The sequence below is a fragment of the Macaca nemestrina genome, chromosome 4 (assembly GCF_043159975.1).
Source record: "Macaca nemestrina isolate mMacNem1 chromosome 4, mMacNem.hap1, whole genome shotgun sequence".
Classification (NCBI taxonomy): Eukaryota; Metazoa; Chordata; class Mammalia; order Primates; family Cercopithecidae; genus Macaca; species Macaca nemestrina.
Window position 1 is genome coordinate 21,182,750 of NC_092128.1, and position 16,815 is coordinate 21,199,564.

Sequence of the window (16,815 nt, forward strand, 5' to 3'; positions counted from 1 at the left end):
TGTTCCTTTCCATGTTTAGTGCTTCCTTCAGGGGCTCTTGTAGGGCAGGCCTGGTGGTGACAGAATCTCTCAGCATTTGCTTGTTTGTAAAGGATTTTATTTCTCCTTCAGTTATGAAACTTAGTTTGGCTGGATATGAAAATCTGGGTTGAAAATTCTTTTCTTTAAGAATGTTGAATATTGGCCCCCACTCTCTTCTGGCTTGTACAGTTTCTGCTGAGAGATCTGCTGTTAGTCTGATGGGCTTCCCTTTGTGGGTAATCCGACCTTTCTCTCTGGCTGCCCTTAATATTTTTTCCTTCATTTCAACTTTGGTAAATCTGACAATTATGTGTCTTGGAGTTGCTCTTCTCGAGGAGTATCTTTGTGGCGTTCTCTGTATTTCCTGAATTTGAATGTTGGCTTGCCTTGCTAGGTTGGGGAAGATCTTCTGGATAATATCCTGCAGAGTGTTTTCTGACTTGGTTCCATTCTCCCCGTCACTTTCAGGTACACCAATCAGACGTAAATGTGGTCTTTTCACATAGTCCCATATTTCTTGGAGGCTTTGTTCATTTCTTTTTACTCTTTTTTCTCTGAACTTCTCTTCTCACTTCATTTCATTCATTTGATCTTCAATCACTGATACCCTTTCTTCCAGTTGATCGAGTCAGTTACTGAAGCTTGTGTATTTGTCACGTAGTTCTTGTGTCATGGTTTTCATCTCTATAGGTCGTTTAAGGACTTCTCTGCATTGATTATTCTAGTTAGCCATTCATCAAACCTTTTTTCAAGGTTTTTAGTTTCTCTGTGCATGCACACATATGTTTATTACGACACTATTCACAATAGCAAAGACTTGGAACCTACCCAAATGTCCATCAATGACAGACTGGATTAAGAAAATGTGGCACATATACACCACAGAATACTATGCAGTCATAAAAAAGGATGAGTTCATGTCCTTTGTAGAGACATGGATGCAGCTGGAAACCATCATTCTCAGCAAACTATTGCAAGAACAGAAAACCAAACACCGTATGTTCTCACTCATAGGTGGGAATTGAACAATGAGAACACTTGGACACAAGAAGGGGAACATCACACACTGGGGCCTGTTGTGGGGTGGGGGAAGTGGGGAGGGATAGCATTAGGAGATATACCTAATGTAAATGATAAGTTAATGGGTGCAGCACACCGACATGGCATATGTATACATATGTAACAAACCTGCACATTGTGCACATGTATCCTAGAACTTAAAGTATAATAAAAAAGAAAAAAAATTTCAATAATAAAAAAGGAGTAATAATAATAAAAAAGAAAATATGGTGCAAGACGAGCATAATTCATGGAGCTCAGTTTATCAGAAGGATCTGAGTGCAGAGGAGGATGTATAATACTTAATGTCCCAATGGGTACGTGTGTGAAGGGGTGATGTCAACATACAAAGCTGTCAGGTGCTATATTTTTCTGATTGAAATACTACTATTAATTTTGAAGGCAGATTGATCTGTGTGTGGAAGCCTGGAAGCTTGGAAGCCCTTGGCCCTGCCTTTTAAGGCATTTCTGCCATCTCTGTGGTAATTTGCCAAACTATTGTGAAACTTATGTGTATCTATACAAATGTATTTTCTTCAGATAACTGCTTCATGGGAGTTGTTAAGGGAGCAAACTTTGTTGTTTTCTAAGAGTGTGCTGCATAATACTCCTCCTCACAATTCCCCTCAAGATATTTGAGAGAAAATGCCCTTTTCCGGGAGCAGCTGGGATGCCTGGAAGCTTGTTTTTAATTTCCAGTAAGTTGCCCTCCCATTTAAGGCAAAGTACTTCTTCCAGGAACTAAAAGTCGGACTCAGAAGAAGTAATACATAGATGAATTCACAAATGGTGAATGGTTATTCCCACTGTGGTGATGAGTTCATTAGTATGGTTGGTTTTAGCATCTCTCAAACAATTAATGCCTCTCGTATATGTTTCATCACGCACTTTTACAATGACTCAAAACAGCTTTAGCAAAACAGCACTTGTGTTATATGAACCCATTATATAGATGGTGAAATCAAGACAAGGAAGGCTGGGGAGGAGAGAGCTAAAACGTTGACTTCCCGGCCTGGTATGAAACCCACAGAAGTGCAAGATCCTAAGTGTCTTTCAGAAAAAGCATATCTGGGAGGTGCTCGATAATATACCTTCAACATTAATATGAGGTCTTACTTGCCAGGAACTGTGAAGTGCTTTACATGTATGGTTTCAGTTAATTCTTATCACAACTTTATAAGGTAGATGCTTTTACTATCCATAGCTTTACAGAAAAGGAAACTGAGGCACAGGATAATGAAATAATATGTCAGGGCCTCACTACCAGCCAACGGTGGAGCCAGGGTTTGAATTCCAGAACTCCCTATCTAGTGCACTTAACCATTATTCTGTGCTATATTCCTATATGCATCCAACACCCTGTTTTTCCTTTTAGGAATGACCTCTGTCCTCTTGTGTGTAGCCTTGTGGGGCTGTACATCAAGGTGCCTGGCTCTCCACCATGGTAACCAATAAGGTCTTTGGAAGCTGTTGTAGGGGGCTTCCTCTTACCACCCTGATAATACCTTAGGGCAAGTATATGACTTGAGCTTGGACAACCAGCCTCTCTTAGACTTGGACTCTTAAAGGATTGTCAAAGGGATTGCCAATTTGTTCATATCCACTGGCAGTGCCCTGGTAGGACAATTTCTGCTGCTCTGGTTCCTGTCTTTATTCTAAGCATGTGTCATGATATGGTTTGGCTTTGTGTCCCAACCCAGATCTCATCTTGAATAGTACTCCCGTAATTTCCACATGTTGTGGGAGGGACCCAGTGGGAGGTAATTGAAGTATAAGGATGTGTCTTTCCCCTAAGGATCTTGTGATAGTGAATAAGTCTCATGAGATCTGATGGTTTTATCAGGGGGGTTTCCCTGCACAAGTTGCCTGCTGCCATCCATGTAAGACATGATTTGTTCCTCCTTGCCTTCCGCCATGACTGTGAGGCCTCCCCAGTCATGTGAAACTGTAAGTCTAATAAACCTCTTTCTTTTGTAAATTGCCCAGTCTCGGGTATGTCTTTATCAGCAGTATGAAAACAGGCTAATATAGTAAATTGGTACCAGGAGTGGGGTGCTGCTGAAAAGATACCTGAAAATGTGGAAGCGACTTTGGAACTGGGTAACAGGCAGAGGTTGAAACAGTTTGGGGAGCTCAGAGAAGACAGGAAAATGTGGGAAAGTTTGGAACTTCCTAGAGACTTGTTGAATGGCTTTGACAAAAATGCTGATAGTGACATGAACAATAAGATCCAGGCTGAGGTGGTCTCAGATGGAGATGAGGAACTTGTTGGGAACTGGAGCAAAGGTGACTCTTGCTATGTTTTAGCAATGACTAGTGGCATTTTGCCCCTGCCCTAGAGATTTGTGGAACTTTGAACTTGAGAGAGATGATTTATGGTATCTGGTAAAAGAAATTTCTAAGCAGCAAAGCAATCAAGAGGTAACTTGGATGCTGTTAAAGGCATTCAGTTTTATAAGGCAAGCTGAGCATAAAAGTTCAGAAAATTTTCAGCCTGACAATGCAATGGGAAATAAAATCCCATTATTCAAGCTGGCTGCATAAATTTGCATAAGTAATGAGAAGCTGAATGTTAATCACCAAGACAATGGGGAGAATGTCTTCAGGGCATGTCAGAGGTCTTTGTGGCAGCCCTTCCCATCTCAGGTCCAGAGGCCATGTGAAGATGGTTTCATGGGCTGAGCCCAGGGACCTCTTGCTTTGTGCAGCCTATGGACTTGGTGTCCTGTGTCCCAGCCACTCCAGCCATGGCTACAAGGGGCCAAGGTGTATCTTGAGCCATTGCTTCAGAGGGTTCAAGTCTTAAGCCTTGGAAACTTCCACATGGTGTTGAGCCTGCAGGTGCATGGAAGTCAAGAATTGAAGTTTGGAAACTTCCACCTTGATTTCAGAGGATGTATGGAAACACCTGGATGCCTGGGCAGAAGTTCACTACAGGAGCAGGGCCCTCATGGAGAACCTCTGCTAGGGCAATGCAGAAGGGAAATGTGAGGTTGGAGCCCCCACACAGAGTCCCTCCTGGAGCATCACGTAGTGGAGCTGTGAGAAGAGGGCCACTGTCCTCCAGACCCCAGAATGGTAGTTCCACCAACAGCTTGCACCATGCACCTGGAAAAGCCACAGACACTCAGTGCCAGCCTGTGGAAGCAGCCAGGAGGGGGGCTATACCCTGCGAAGCCACAAGAGTGGAGCTGCCCAAGACCATAGGAACCCATCTCTTGTATCAGCATGACCTGAATGTGAGACAAGAAGTCAAAGGTGATCATTCTGGAGCTTTAAGATTTGACTGCCCTGTTGAATTTCAGGCTTGCATGGGGCCTGTTGCCCCTCTGTTTTGGCCAGTCTCTCCCATTTGGAATGACTGTATTTACCCAAGGTCTGTATCCCCATTGTACCTAGGAAGTAACTAGCTTACTTTTGATTTTACAGGCTCATAGGCAGAAGGGACTTGCTTTGTCTCAGATGAAACTTTGGACTGTGGACTTTTGAGTTAATGCTGAAATGAGTTCAGACTTTGGGGAGACTCTTGGGAAGGCACAATTGGTTTTGAAATGTGAGGATGTGAGATTTGGCAGGGGCCAGCAGTGGAATGATATAGTTTGGCTCTTTGTCCCTACCCAGTCTCATCTTGAATTGTACTCCCATAACTCCCACATGTTGTGGAATGAGCCCAATAGGAAGTAATTGAATTATGAGGCGGGTCTTTCCTGTGCTGTTCTCATAATAGTAAATAAGTCTCACAAGATCTGATGGTTTTATAAGGGGGAGTTTCCCTACACAAGCTCTCTCTTTGCCTGCTGCCATCCATGTAAGATGTGACTAGTTCCTCCTTGCCTTCTGCCGTGATTGTGAGGCCTCCCCAACCACGTGGAACTATAAGTCCGTTAAACTTGTTTTTCTTCCCAGTCCTGGGTATGTCTTTATTAGCAGCATGAAAACAGACTAATACAGATCATCAGTCTTTCTATTCATTGTGAACTATCCAACATCTTCCCGATAAAATTCCTTTTGCTTAAGTTAACTAGGTGGTTTAAAAAAAAGTCTAACTGATAAAATATCATTGGCAAATAGCCCACCAGCCTCTGCTTGTGAATGTCCTCAGTGCCAGAGAGCTCTTGGATACATTAGGGGGATAGTTACACCATTGGTCAGTTCTAATTGTTAGAGAGTTTTTGTTATAGGATAAATGAATATATTATCATTTAGTGAATACTTAGTATGTGTTAGGCGCTTTGTTGCCTCCTTCTTGTCGTTCTCTTGTTTAATTCTCACAACAACTCTGAGTAGTTATCACTATTGTACAGATGAGAAAACTGTGTCTCACAGAGGGGAAATAATTGGTTTTAAGTCAAAGGGCTATTAATTGATGGAGTCAATTAATTTGATTCAGACTCAGTTCTAAGTCACCCAAAGCCCCTATTTTTTCCCATTACCTTCTGCTGTCTTCATGTTGAGTCCGAAACTCACTCCTTAATTTTTTTTTTACAATTTTAATATTACATTGTACTTCTGGAGGACATTCAGGATAACACCCTTTCCGTTTCTGTGTAACAGGTCAAATATTTGAAGTCAAATATTACATGCCTCTTTAGCTCTTGTTTCTCTAGACTGAACCATCTCCACTTCCATTCTATCTCTTATCCAAAAGTGATTTTCAATCAACTTCATTTTTCTGGCTCTTTCTAATTTGACAGCATCCTGGGTTATCCATGGCTTTCTTCATAAAAATGGAGCACTAAACTAGAAATGTGGTTCAACCAAGGTCACCATTAGCACATATGGTGCCTTTGTTCAAATTAGAAACAGGTTACAAATCTGAGATGCATGAATTTACAAAAGTTCTCCTGCACTCCAGAACATAGTCAGATCCAGTTAGGACCTCTCCTGTGGTGGGGGGCACTGAGGCTGGGTTTCTTTCCCCATCTGCTCCTCCTTTGGATTCCCTGGTGCAGGATACACCTATACACCATAGGCATAGCTTTGGGGATGTCATTAGCTTGCTGTGACTGTTGGTTGTGGATATGGATTAGTATGGGTGTGGACCAATTGCTGTGAAATTCATTCCAAAAGTTGAATATCCAGACTTCCAGTTCAACAAGTTGCTGATAATATTTCCAAAGTTTTGCTTAGGTTGCAACCATTTCACTTAAGACTGGCCGTTTTAACTTGGCTAAATGTTTACTTGGCTTGTTTCCTACTTTTTTCAGATGCCAAGCCCTTCTAGAATGTTCCACATCCATCCCTTCCTCTGTCCATCCATCTGTCCTTCCTTCCTTCTCTTTCTCTCATTTTTCCTAAATAAGAAGGGGCAAGCTGTCTCTTAAGTTCTATTTACTATTATCTCTATTTTTCAGACTTATGCCTGCATCGTCCTCCTTTTGACCCTGCTGCTAGTGGAGAAATGCCTGTGACGAACTCTTCCAAAAACTGGCTTAAGCTATTTGAGAGGTTTTGGCGAACTTTCTTTCAGTGAGTTGACACAAAGCCAATAAAGAAATCCCTGTGGACTTTGGCTAAAACTATATTTGGTGGCCAAGAAGATTACTTATTTTATCCAGAGGACAGCATTTTACTATTTCAAGTACAAAGGCTGTGCCATTCAATACAGTAGGCACTAATCCCATGGGCCTACCAAAACTAATTAAGTAAACTAAATTTGAAATCCGGTTCCTCCTTCACACTAATCGCACATTGAGTGCTTAAGGGCCATATGTAGCTAGTAGTTGTGGTGCTGGACAGCACAGATAGAGAACATTTTCATCATTGTGGAAAGTTCTATTAAACAGCACAGCGTTGTGGGCTTAGTGTCAAGATACTAATTTATCAAAATTACAGAAGCCTCAAGCCAGCCATCCTTGAATGATAACCTTGAATGATAAAGTTCTTGAATTATGAAGTCAAGTTCCCCAAGTTAAGAAGTTGTACTTTCTTTTTTATTCTTTTTTGTTGTTGTTGTTGTTGAGATGGAGTCTCACTCTGTCGCCCAGGCTGGAGTGCAGTGGCACGATCTTGGCTCACTGCAAGCTCCGCCTACCAGGTCCACGCCATTCTCCTGCCTCAGCCTCTGGAGGGCTGGGACTACGGGTGCCCATCACCACGCCTGGCTAATTTTTTGTATTTTTTAGTAGAGATGGAGTTTCACTGTGTTAGCCAGGATGGTCTCGATCTCCTGATCTCGTGATCTGCCTGCCTTGGCCTCCCAAAGTGCTGGGATCACAGGCGTGAGCCACCGCGCCCGGCCAGAAATTATACTTTCAGGGGGTAACTAGGAAGGTGAGAGAACTGTAGACAGGAAAGGGAGGGAGAGTCCTCTTTGGTGTTCCCCATCATCCTGCCTGTCCTGTGTTCCCCTCCACACCACAGTGGTGACTGAGGATAAGGGTAAAGACAGAGAGTTTGTCTTCTCTTTCCTTTGCAAACTGCGTCTTTCTCTGCTTTGCCAGACGTATTGAGCATTAGATGTAAGAGAATGTGTTCTGTAGCTTTTGGGTGGCCTAGCTGTTTTGCCATCTAAAATAGTTCATCTTGTGGTGACTGCACTTGGAGGTAGAATAAAGGTTATGGGAAGAGCGTTATGGCTTCTCTAGCAATTAATTCCTAAAATTTGGGTAAGAGGATCATTCAAGATGAAGGATATTAACTTGGAATGTGGACGTGTAGCTTCAAGTTACGTCTGTGTCACAGAAATTGTTTCTTATGCTCTTATATTATTCTTAACATCAGTTCCCATCATGTTCAATAAATATTTATTGTAAATTCACTAGGGAGGCATAGAAGTAAATGCATGGACTTATACTTTTACTGTGGCTCCCCTGGTTCCTAGGGGAGAGACCTTAGGAAGCTGTGAAAAGAGCTTCAAGGACAGAGCAAAAGCCCCAGGAGAATCTGTTTGTGTTTGTGTGGATTCTATCTGGTGCTTTGAACTGCCAATATTGCACACAAGGGTGTTCTAAAAATAACTCAAGTAATGTGCATTCTCTGCTGAAGGGAGTGAGATAATTTGTGAGGATGATGAGAAATGAAAAAAGGAGAGAAGCTTTAGAAGATGAGAAATGAAATACATGCATCTCAATGGTCTCTGAGGCTCTTCCACGCACTGAATGCTTTCGTTGAAGTCTTGGTATTGAAAACTGGGAAAAAGTACTTTAAAAAAAGGCACCACTGGGAGAACATTGGGGTTTTCTCACCTGTTTTATAGCATGAGAATTCCTCTCGATAAAAACTTACCTATGTTGTAAGAATAGATATGGAATACTAATTTGTTATATGTGCAAAACACTACTTCAAGCCCTTGGTGAGGAATACAAAATTGAATAATAAATGATTTTTACCTTAAAGTTGTTTCAAGTTGCTTATTGGAGAAAGAAATAAAAAAATATATAGCCCACTATGTACCAAATACTATGCTAAGTGCTAGAAATAAAAGAGAAATAAGAATCTCTGTTATCAAGAATTTATGGCTTGGTGATAGAGAGAAGCAAGATACTGACCTGTCTACAGGGTGATAAATACAAAGATAGCAGGCGGTCAGCAGGCAGGATGGGGGAGCTCTGAGAGAGGGCACTTATGTCTGAGTGGAGAGTGGAGGATCTGCAGCCAGTGATGGTTAAATGTGCCTCGAAGGAGGAAGAGAAGATAACCAGATGGAGAGAGGAATTAAAGGACTTGTTCATGTCATTGATTCAATGGAGAAAACATACTCTGGGTTCTAAATGGCAAACAAGAAACAGATTTATAGGACACGGTCCATTTGCTTCTAATCTCTCCTGAAAAGCTCTCAGAGTAGATCATTTGAATATTTGAAGGAATGAAGGGTTTTAACAGGTTCCACTAACTTAGAATTCCACACATAAATGACCTTTACTAGAAGTTATATCTGTTCTGTGCTTTGTAGACATCAGCAGCTTGAACAAAGGTAAAGCAGCAGGCATAGCATGATGCACATGATTGTATCTGGATCTGGGTGATAGGAACACAAAAGTGGGAGAGGTTAGCTCTGTTTGGGAGAAGTTTCCTTGGAGCACTGACTTTAAAGGGTTGGTGGGATTTCAATAGGAGGAGATAGGGATACAAGGAGGGAGAGTATGGAAAGTGTTCCAGGCAGCAGGAATTGTATGAGAAAGGACACAGTGGTAGAAATGTATGACATATTTGTGCAGCAGTGTGAATGGTGATGAAGTAGTTTGGGTTGAACATAAGGATAGAGTGGAAGATAAGGCAGGGAAGGTTAGTTAAATGCTCATTATGGAGGACTTTGAATGCCATCAGAATAATTTGGATTTTGTAGTTAATAGGGAGCCATTGGAGGTTTTCGAGCCTATAAGTGATGCTCCGTACTCAACTGTGGGGAGGTCCTTGTTTTCTCTGAAGCCATTGCTGGTTACCCTGCAGCCAGAGTCGCTGTTATAGCTGCAAATCATTCCTGTGCAAGTGACACCTCTACCCTGCCCTGCCTCCAGACACGCCAGTATAGACAAGAACTTTTCTTTCTCCTCTAGCACATGAAGAAGGAAGGGGGACCCCTGTTCTCTCTGCAGGGGCCATGGTGGCTGAGAACCAGGCTTTTCTCATGCTGTAGGAACAACAGGAAGTAGGGTGAGTTTCTAGTCTCAGATGAGACTAGAGTTTGAACGTGAAACTCATTTTTACATAAAGGAATGTAATAAATGGTGTTTAGATTTGATGCCATTCATTAACACTTTAGCAAAATAACATTGTCCTAAGTTCTATACATGTAAATACACAGAAAATTCTGGAACGTGGCTTGCCTCTGAGCTGGGCACTTTCTCTCTAAACTGTTTGCATAGGCCGGGCGCGGTGGCTCAAGCCTGTAATCCCAGCACTTTGGGAGGCCGAGACGGGCGGATCACGAGGTCAGGAGATCGAGACCATCCTGGCTAACACGGTGAAACCCCGTCTCTACTAAAAAATACAAAAAACTAGCCGGGCGAGGTGGTGGGCGCCTGTAGTCCCAGCTACTCGGGAGGCTGAGGCAGGAGAATGGCGTAAACCCGGGAGGTGGGGCTTGCGGTGAGCTGAGATCCGGCCACTGTACTCCAGCCTGGGCGACACAGCGAGACTCCGTCTCAAAAAAAAAAAACAACAAAAAAAAAACTGTTTGCATAAACTCCCTTGCGTCCCCCTCCCCCCACCAAATCACATCATTGGACTTAAAAAAAAAATGAAGTGGATGGTTTTTTCCCCCCAGATTCCAATACCTAGAAATCATTGAACAAATGAATAGGAGAAATGTGTGTTCTGAATTTATTAGAAAATAGTAGTCAGGCAGCTTAAACATTGTTCACTGTCAGAGGGCTGTGTTACTGTCTAACACTGTTACATGAATAGAGATTGGCTGGACCAGTTAATAGAAATACAGATAATTTTGCAGCTAAGAAAGATTTGCTTTTAGCGGCAAACCACACACTCTTTTCAGACATAATCTTCAGTAAATGGAGTGCAACATTGTGGAGGAAAGTCAGTGTGACCAATTCTGACTGCTGGCTTTCAGGCCTGTTCCAGAAGGATTAGGACGATGGCCGGCTTATTCTCTGCATTATGTACATGCATTGCAATGCCTGAGAGCTGGCTCACCCTCTGTATTTTGGAGAAATCATCTTTTTTTCTCATATAAATGGAAAATAGAGAAACATAGAAGAGAGAGCAACTTTGAGATCAAAGTATTATTAATAGGCAGGAAGAACTAGAGTCTCGGTTTAAGGCCACCCAGAGTGGTCTTAGACCCCCAGGCCCACATGACCTGCCTGACTTGGAGATACAACCTACAAACTGATTTCATGATTAAGAAGTTAAAAACTTGATTTTTCAACTAAATCCATGGTTGATAATTTGAAGACTACTAAGCAATGTCATAATTCTAGTCAATAATACTAAATTCAAAGATGTAAAACTTCATATTTTTTTCTTGTTACTTGATAAAGGCAGTTTTATTTTAAATGAAAAAAAAAGTGTGTCCCACAATTTTCTTTCTTGATAGCCTTCATTCAAAAAGGTTTAGTTTTCATTGCCCTAGATTGACAAGGACATAAACAAATTCAGAAAACAAGTCTGTTAATGGGTCACCATCCGTCCATGTTAGAAAATACTACTAACTACCACTGAGTGTGTGTGTGCATGTGTATGTGTGTTGTGGGGGGTGCATGCCTGTGTAAATGGGCATTATTCGTGTCACTTGCTAATCCTCGGATAGGTCTCATTCTCTCTGATCCCCAGTGTCCTCATCTGAAAAATGAGGCTAATGATACCTATTTCCCAGCATGGCTGTTGGTGCTGAATGGAATAATGTGTGCACATTGTAAATTTTATAGCCCTATAGTCATACAAGATATTGCTGTCACCACCACCGTGCTTCATCACATGTATGCCATCTGCCATGGGATAATGTGAAGACCCTATAAACTTCTCAGGGTAATGAAATTTCTTCACACCAGCTCTGGAGCATAGGTTTATAAATGGTACCGATGGTTTTGGAGATGTGCAAGTGCAGTTATGTGAGGGTTGGCCAGCTTTTGGGTTTCATTTTTAAATATAATATTTATTTAGCCAAAGTAATGTATAAGCAAGACTTAAGGCATAGCTCATAGTTAGAACTACAGAGCTTTATTGTGGAAGACAGTGGGGCAATTCCTCAAAGACCTAAAGACAGAAATACCATTCAATCCAGCAATCCCATTACTGGGTATATACTCAGAGGAATATAAATCATTCTGTTATAAAGACACCTGCATGCATATGTTCATTGAAGCACTATTCACAATAGCAAAGACATGGAGTCAACCTAAATGCCCATAAATGATAGACTGGATAAAGAAAATGTGGTGCATATACACCATGGAATACTATGCAGCCATAAAAAAGAATGAGATCATGTCCTTTGCAGGCATGTGGATGAAGCTGGAGGCCATTGTCCTTAGCAAACTAACACAGGAACAGAAAACCAAATACTGCCTGTTCTCACTTATAACTGGGAGCTAAATGATGAAAACACATGGACACGTGGAGGGAAACCACACACACTGGGGCCTTTTGGAGGGTGGTGGTGGGGAGGAGGGAGAGGATCAGGAAAAACAACTAACGGGTACTAGGGTTAATACCTGGGTGAGAAAATAATCTGTACAACAAACCGCCTATGTAACAAACCAGCGCATGTACCCCTGAACTTAAAACAAAAGTAAAAAAGAACATCAGGGCTTTAAATAAAACTCCATAGTTCCATTTTCTCTTTTTAATTTTTATTTATTTATTTTTTTGACAGAGTCTTGCTCTGTCCCCCAGGCTGGAGTGCAGTGGCACCATCTTGGCTCACGCAACCTCTGCCTCCCGGGTTCAAGCGATTCTCCTGCCTCAGTCCCCCAAGTAGCTGGGATTACAGGCATGTGCCACCACGCCCGGTTAATTTTGTATTTTTAGTAGAGACAGGGTTTCTCCGTGTTGGTCAGGCTGGTCTTGAACTCCTGACCTCAGATGATCCACCTGCCTTGGCCTCCCAAAGTGCTGAGATTACAGGTGTGAGCCACTGTACCCGGCCAGTAGTTCCATTTTCGATGTCTCTCCCATACTCTCATTTCTTCAGAGTTGCTATGATATATTAACTGTTTCTTCTGGATTCTGCATTTGTATTTATACATCACATGCTACTAGCCACTAAGTGCTGTTTGGTAATTTTTCTTAACTGTCCCTTCTAAGGTGAGGATTTAGTAGTTCTCTTTTTATGCCACCTTTATGTATCTCTTCTTCTATCCTTCCAATACCTTCATATTACAATTTTATTTAAATCGTTAATAAATGCTTATATTATCGTGACTTTGTAAATCTTATCCATAGCTGAATCACCCAATGTGCTATCAAACTTTTTCTTTCTTGTATTATTGGTCTCATTTTAAAACTTATTTTCATATGGACTTACTCATGATTCTTCCACAAAGTTCTTAACAGAATAATAAATGTTTTATTGCATTTAATTGTATCAAATAATGAGTCAGTTTCATGGTTTTTCTTGTAGACTTAGCGCTTCTGGTTCCTTCCATCATCTTGCCCTGTCTGCACTGGTTTTTTACATAGCTTCCGTTCTTCTCCAATACCTTGACATTCTTCTGGCATTTTCCTCAGGCTGATCCTCTGACTTCCAGATTTTCTAAGCTCACCTCTTTTCTGACTTATGCCTTGTTTGATGGAACAAACCATTTTAAGAAGGAGAAGAACAACACCGGCCTCCTCGATGAGGTTTTTCCCCAGGAACTTTCTTCCTATTTTTAGGTGACCAAGTTGGAAAAGTTTTTCAGGATGTGAAACATCCCGCGGGAGCTTCTTTGCAGAGGGTACATGGGAGTTAGGTATTTAGAGTCCTTTTATGTCTGAGAATATAGATACATTTTACCTTCACACTTGACTGAGAGTTTTTCAGGTTATGGAGTTCTAGATGGGAAATAATTTTACCTCAGAATTGCGAAAGCATTTCTGTGTTGCTGCTGTGCTTACAGAGCCACAGCTGAGAAAAATTGCATCCTAATTCTCAATAACTTTACATCTTTTTCTTTCTCTCTGGTTTATTTTTAACATTTTTCTCCCTTTATATGTATTGTTTAGGAATTTCAAAACTGGTGTACTTTATATACGTACATCTATTCATGGTTTGGGGACCTTTTTAGATCTCTTTGCTTTAAAATTTTTTAATGCCAAGAAATTTTCTGGTATTTTTTTTCGGGGGGGGGTTGGGGGAGAATATTTTCCTCCTCCCCAATTTACCAGTTGCTTTTTCCTGGAATTTATATTAAATAGCTAATATATCTATTGAACTATTCCTCTGAATTTTTTTTTTCTATTAAAGTTCTCCTTTACTTTTTATTCTGCTTTCTGGGGGATTTCCTCATTTGTTTGCCATCCTTTCACTGGATTTTTAATTTTTTTGTGATCATACTTTTTATTTCTACAAGCTCTTTCTTGTTTTCTGAGGTTCCTTTTTGTTTTATTTTATTTTTGTTTCATAGCTTTAATATCTTCTTTTATGCATTGAGGGTATTAATAATAATTTTTGGATGTTGTATTCACCCTACATTAACTCTGTTTTCTTCAAAAATTTTCTTCTCTTCATGCTGATAGCTTCTTTTTACATTGGAGACTATTCAAATGTCTGATGATCCAGTAATATTTAAGAGAGAGGCCCCAAAAGGCTGAATGGAAGCTCGGTGTGCATGTCTGTGACTTACGCTTCACTGTGGGGTCCTGGTTTGTTTTATTGAAAAAACCCTAAACTTTAAGCATTTTCTGTTTAGTTTCCTCAGAGAAGAATCCTCCACTTTCCTTATAAGAGTTCTATGTCTAACTATCTTTTTTCTGAGGCTGAATAAAAATTATTATTATTATTATTATTTTGGAGACAGAGTCTTGCTCTGTCCTCCAGGCTGGAGTGCAGGGGCATGAGCTTGGCTCACTGCAACTTTCACCTCCTGGGTTCAAGTGATTCTCCTGCCTCAGCCTCCCAAGTAGCTGGGATTACAGGCACCCACCACCATGCCTGACCAATTTTTGTATTTTTAGTAGAGACAGGGTTTTGCCATGTTGGCCAGGCTGGTCTCGAGCTCCTGACCTCAGGTGATCCACCTCAGCCTCCCAAAGTGCTGGAATTCCAGGTGTGAGCCACTACTCCACGCCCTGAGGCTGAATTATTATTATTCAGTGGATAGACTTTAATCTGGCTCTCTCTGCTTTTAGTGGAGGGTCTCACACTCAAACCCAGCTGTGGTTGTATTTTCTAGTTCTCTCTGGTGTAGCTTTTTTAGAAATTAAATCTCCAGTCTCATAGCTGTGTGTGTTACATGGGAGTAGCCACAGCTGCTCAGAATGGGGGTTGAATTACTCTCTAGAAAGGATTTTTCCTGTTTTTGGCTCCTCCTCACATTGGCACCTTCAGCAGTACCTGATGCCTCCAGTTCCTGAGCTTTTCTGGATCTCTGTGGGGTGAGCCCACCTCTTTTTGTTTGCTGCTCCCTCCTTAACACATTTGATTTCCGGATTTCTCTATCCTGCCTGTGTTCGGCTCACTTCTCCGCTTCCAAAAAGGTTGTCGTCATCTGTCTCTTTTATTGTCATCTCCTGTTTTCTTTCTTTCTTTTTTTTCTGATGTATGTCTTTTATTTCCTTGACTTTCATCTTAGTGGGAGTTTCTGGAGCGAGCTGGGCTAAAAGTATGTGTCCAACTCACCATAGTGACCTGGAAGTTGCTTATTCTGTTTTGCTTTACAGCAATAGAAAAGTTAACATAGTCGTATATTTCTTCAGAATTTTTAAACAGACAATGTTGTTCTTAGTTCCTCTTACTTCTAAAGGATTTTTAAGAGTTTTTTTAGGTATTTCGTCTTTCCCAATTCTCTGTGACCGGGGCGAATTGGTAATTTTACATCTTTTTTTTCAAGCATTCCAAGTAGAGGAGGCACCCCCTGTGACTTCCAGTGGCATTCTGCAGCAATTAAGTTGCATTCATTCAGCTCATCATTTACCTTGCAGTCATCAACTCCTTTCAAAATATCCCTTTGATTGTCAGTAACTACGAAGGTGGAGCCGTTGGTTTCTTCCAGGAACAATGCTCTTCTCTGTAGTCCGTGTTCTCCCAGTTTTCTGGGAAGCCCTGAGACTTGTCATTCTCCTAGCAGCTCAGATGTCATTCTCCTCAAACACCCAGAATTCATTTAGCACCAACGAGGTGCTCAGTGTGGGGTTTCTGAGGGACTGTCACTGGGGAGAGGCTGTTGCTAATGAGGTGCAAATTGGCAGCAGCTGGGGAGGAGCCGCTCTCTCCCGCTAGGGCTGCGCCCCAGGGGAGGAGGGGAGGGTTGTTCTGACATTTTCAGAGGAGGTTGGTGAGGGGCTGGAACTGGAGACTCCTCACCCTTTAGCAAGGCCTGATGCCTGGCTGGGGGAGGCCCTTGCACCTTGCTGGGAGGCTGGTCTGTTCTCACACAGCCCCACCTCCAGAGCTGCTGCCAGCTGGCTAATTTCTTGGCTGGCTTTTCTGGCTGGCTTTACTTGCAAGCAGGAAAGGCCATGATCAGACACTGGGTTTTCCCAGACATTGGAGAGACAGCCAGGAAGACCCACAGCCCCCAGAGACACTGTCCTTGGGATTGGTATGCTAGAAGGTTATGAGGTTGGGGTTTGGTGGTGGAAGAGAGATCACTGTAGCAACTGTTGAAACAAGAACGCCCATCCGTCTCCCCCAAGCATTTGTCCACCTGTTCTGCCTGGAAGAGCCTCTTATGCATTAAACTGTTCACCTGAGTGCTCCCACAAGCCGTGCTTCTCTGCTTCTGCAAGGTGCAGCGCGCTCACAACCATTTTCATCTGCAAGGGTCTCTGCCAGAGCTGTGGCAGAGTTGTCTGTGGGATGAATCAGAAACTATGTTCTGATGGAGAGAAAATGGAGGGCAGTGGGTGGATGTGGAATGTTCAGTAAGTAGTTAAATGGCTTTACGTCTCCTGGTCTGTCTGACAAAGTGTGCTGACTGGGGCCTCCTGCTGTGAGATTCGTTTGGGTGATCTTGAGCAAATCTCTTAATTTCTCTGACTTTAGCATCCTTCATCTTTTTTCTCTTTATCTCATTTTCTCTAACTTTTTAAGGAGCACACTGAGTGCTAGCTTAGATGCAAGGATGAGCGAAATGAATCAAATGCAGTCCCTTTCCTCACAGAACTCACCTTCTGGTGGAAGAAGGTGGACAT

At 42.0% G+C, this 16,815-nt stretch overlaps 1 protein-coding gene across 15 annotated transcripts in view; it reads left to right on the forward strand.

Annotated features, from left to right (window-relative positions):
- The window catches only part of LOC105471320 (diacylglycerol kinase iota), a 453,152-nt gene that overhangs the window by 12,464 nt on the left and 423,873 nt on the right, over positions 1-16,815 (forward strand). Inside the window, exon 1 of one of the 15 annotated variants that reach the window (XM_071094431.1) lies at positions 1,152-9,675. The exons of the other annotated variants lie outside the window; for them this stretch is intronic. The gene's annotated coding sequence lies outside the window, so the exon portion shown is untranslated. Of the gene's footprint in view, positions 1-1,151; positions 9,676-16,815 lie in introns of those variants that run through there. 15 annotated transcript variants of the gene reach the window in all.